The sequence below is a fragment of the Helianthus annuus genome, chromosome 3, assembly GCF_002127325.2.
Source record: "Helianthus annuus cultivar XRQ/B chromosome 3, HanXRQr2.0-SUNRISE, whole genome shotgun sequence".
NCBI classification, from domain to species: domain Eukaryota; kingdom Viridiplantae; phylum Streptophyta; class Magnoliopsida; order Asterales; family Asteraceae; genus Helianthus; species Helianthus annuus.
Window position 1 is genome coordinate 34847525 of NC_035435.2, and position 4364 is coordinate 34851888.

Consider the following 4364-nt stretch of genomic DNA (forward strand, 5'->3'; position numbering starts at 1 on the left):
TTAAATGACCTTGATTAACCAATATACACAATCTTTTAAAATATTTGTATATGACATTCAAAGTTTTCAATCATATTCTCCCAATCCTGTTCATCATGATTAGCACTCAAATTTTGAATATCAGCTCTTCAACATCAGTTGTCGAAAATCTTTTTGACTTTTCAAAGAATTTATGCTAAAACACTCCGAAAATATTTTTGGATTTTTGTTTTTGAAAGAAATGTAGTAAACAAATATATACAAATAATATTTTTGTGAGTTTGTGTAAGAGGATCATATCAGTTCATGAGACAAATCACTAGCACCGTTAAGCTTTAATCATTTTAAGTTCTAAACGATTCACCTCGATTGACGATATAGTTGTCCTCTTAAATTTTCACACACTTTTCAATCTATTCAGGATACGATTTAGATGTTTTAGGAACTTAGCTCAATTCATGTGTCCCACCTCTTGAATATACTCCCGTATCCAGAATCTCAATATTCAGATCTACAGGTAATTGTACTAAAATGATGTCTGTACATAATTTAGGGTATGCGAAGACTGAGGGATCTCAGGTCGATACTTCCGTATACGCAGAGAGATATCAGTTTTCGACTTTTGCAATTTGTTCCCTTTAGAGAATCTTTTCAGCTACAACAGATGATTATCAATTTTATTGTGTAATCAATCTGAGGGCTTTAATGCTATGTTTCAAGCATTTTGGTGAAAGTATTAGCCAAGGACTAGGTCAGAACTACCGTTCAGCAGAAGTCCCGGAATAATACCCCAGACATCATAGAGTATTAACACCTAGTATATCAGAATACGAGACCTTTCAATCGAGATTTCAGGGGTTACCTATATATCCAAGTAGTGTTCCCCACAAATTTCACAAGTTTTGAAATTTTAGGTTTATATCCCGAATAAATCTACTAAATGTACGAAAACCTATCGTCACATCATTAGTGACACCAGTTTATCACTCTTAACAATACATTTCTTTAGCGTGCAGTGATAGTCCACTGATGTACTATCATTTCCTCTTTTATCAACAAAACTCATTTTTGCTTTTTCAATGTTTTTGGAATTTTCAAATTTTCTAAATTTTCTAATTTTTTTTTAAAATTTTTCTCCCCCTAAAATCAAAATATGTTTCAATTTTGATTTTCAAGGAAAATTTGAAAACTGTACAAATAAAATGACAAACTGATATCGAATCACTTCAATTCGCCATTCATTTGGCATAAACAATCAGAACTCCCCCTCACAACAAACTATTTTCCCACTGTGATTTCAAAACACTTAAGTTTGTTTTAATCAAAATGGTTTTTCCGGAAAATTAGTTTTATGTGACATTTCATAAACTCGGGGTTTCATCACATTGTTTTTCATATTATCACTTGTAGGAAAGATGAATCAAGTACAACTTAATGTCCCTGATTTATCTTTTGAAAGACGAAAAATCACCATAGTGAAATTTCTCAAGAAATGTGCCGATTCATGTTCCACGCTTACCAACCTGGGAACTCCGGCAAGTCAGGATTTTTTTCATTTAAACAGATTCACCCAAGCCTGACCAGTCTTGGGTGATTTTGACAATTTTACCTCAAAACTTGGCTCTTCTGGTTTTGACGAACCAGAATCATTGCCTGAATGTGGCTTGTCCGACTTTGATCTGTCAGATTCATCGCCGACATGTGGCTCCTTTGTTTCCGAAGAAACAGATTCATTGCCACTAAATGTTACCTTCTTCTTTTTCTCCTTTTTCTCTGTTGTCCTCAAATTTGTAACTGATGAACTCGGCTTGTTTGACTTTGCAGTCGATTGAAGCAATTCATCAGTACTTTTATTCTTACCAACTGAAGAACTTGAGGACAAAATCCTTTCCAGATATTCTCTGGCCTTCTTCCTCTTCTTACGCAGTCTGTCTTTTTGCCCCTGAGAAAGTTTTACTTTCGTTTCCTGAACTTTCTGTTCTTGAACTTTTGGTTCTTGAACTTTCTGTCCTTTGGGCTTGACTTTGACTGGTTTCTTTGCCTTACTTTGAGATTCAGCCCTCGATATTCCCATTGATCTCCTTGGGCAATCTCTGGCAATGTGTCCTTGAATTTGGCAGTTAAAGCATCTTCGCGTTTCATAACTCCAATTCTGGCAGTTAACAGCAATGTGACCTCTAACTCCACAAGAGTAACACACTCTGTTATCATACCATATATCATCTTCATTCCAAATGCTCAGATCATAACATTGTCTGGCTTTGTAGTAATCTGCACTCCTCCTCAATGTTGGATTTGGCTTTGAAGCACTGTGGTCAAACCTGCACCACTTATTAACAACATTTTGTGAGTTTTCATTTTTAACTTTTTGTGATTTTTGAAAATGATTGGATGATTGATCTGATGAGCTTTTATTTTCCTTTTTAGGATTTTTCGATTTTTTAACAATTTGTTTTTGTTCTGCACTCTTCTTAACAGGTTTCTGTTTTGAGCATTCACCTATTTCAGTAGATTGCAAAACAGTATTTTTGAATTTTTCTTTTAATTCTAAAAACAATTTTTGTTTTTCAATTTTTTCATTTACATCATCAGATGTCGCATCACAATCTTCAACTTTGACATTGTCAAAGTTTGTGACATTGTCACTTATTGGAACAGAATTAATCGGTTTTGGACAAGGAAAATTCAACCTGTCTGATGAAGTCACAAAACCTTTCAATTTCGTTTCAAGTTCATCAATCTTGATCCTTGAATTCTCAGCTTCATTTTCAAGCTGTGATATTCTTTCAAGATAAGACTTGATTGATTTTTCATTTTCAATTTTAAGATTTTCAAGAACAGATTTTTCATTTTCCAAACCATTTAACTGTTCTTGAAATCTTGTTTCATTTTCTTTCAGACTTTTATTTTCCAGTATAATCCAGAAATCTTCAGATTCTGAAGATTTTCTTTTGCTTTCAAAATCTTTTTCAAACTCAGCAATTTTCTTTTGAGCATCTACAGCTTCATGCTCAAGTTGAATAATTTTAGCAAGATGAGAGTTTATTTCGCTTTGTTTTTCCAAATTATTCTTGCCAAAAATATCTCTCTCATCTTGTAAAATCTTCATTTGACTTTTGAAATCATTTTCTAATTTTTTAAAATTGTTGTTTTCCAATAACAAACTCTCAAGACTCTTTAAGAGTTTGTTATTATCAGATCTCAATTTTTCACAGCTTGAACGTAAGCCCTGAATCTGTTCATCATCAGCTTTCTTCTCGTTTTTCAGGGTATTGTTTTCCAATGTCAAGCTCTCCACATCCTTCATGAGTTTCACACTATCGGCTTCTGATTTTTCGCATTTCGAGCATACAACTTCACATTTTGAAGTTTCATCCTTCTTAGATTCTTCAATCTTTGTTATTCCTTCTCTAACCCTGTTGATTAATTCACTAAACTCATCCAAACTTATTTTTTCTGAGTTTCTTTCTATTTCATCTAATAACTCTTTCTTTTTCTTTTTCTCTTCTTCATCTCCCCACCATTTCTTCTGCCAATAATCATCCTCTTCTTTGTATTCTTGGATAATGGCTTCAATGTCTATCTTCTTGTGGTCGACAGCAATGTTACCATATTCATCCAAATAACACTCTCTATCTGGATCCCATCGGTTTGCACGTTTTGCTTCCTCATAGACACCTGAGAGTCGGATGATCTTTGCTTCAGCAACCATTTTCCGATAGTTATATTTCTGTTCCTCTGTACGATTATCCTTCCACGGAATAGGTTCGTTTTTCGCCATGAACTTATATTTGTGAATTACCTTGTAAATTCCCTCGTGTTACCTGCAAATCAACAATCAAACACTCAGTTTGAAAATATATCAAACAACTGAATCAAATGGATCAATAATAAGCTCAATCGGATGATATTTAAGCTGTTTGATCCAATTATATGCTGTTCGATCGGACGGAAGTGTTGCTAGCCGATCGGACAGGACAGGTTTGCTAGCCGATCGGTTGGGATGGTTGCTAGCCGATCGGGTGGCGTAACCGATCGGTTGGGAATGGTTGCTAGCCGATCGGTTGGCAACTTGCTAGCCGATCGGTTGAGATACCTGCTGTTCGATCGAGTTGCTGTTCGAGCCAAAATCTTGTTCGATCGAATAGTTGTTCGATCCAAAATCCTGTTCGATCGAATAGCTGTTCGATTGGTTGACAAAGATGGTGAGTCCTAATCGTTCGGCTAGGTCAACAAGTCAATGATGAATGTCAGATGACTTGCTGTTCGAGTGAATAACTTTCTAGCCGTTCGAGTAGCTGTTCGATGAAACGACTTTCTAGCCGATCGAACAGCTGTTCGATTGAATGAAATTCTAGCCGTTCGAGTAGCTTAACCGAACGGTT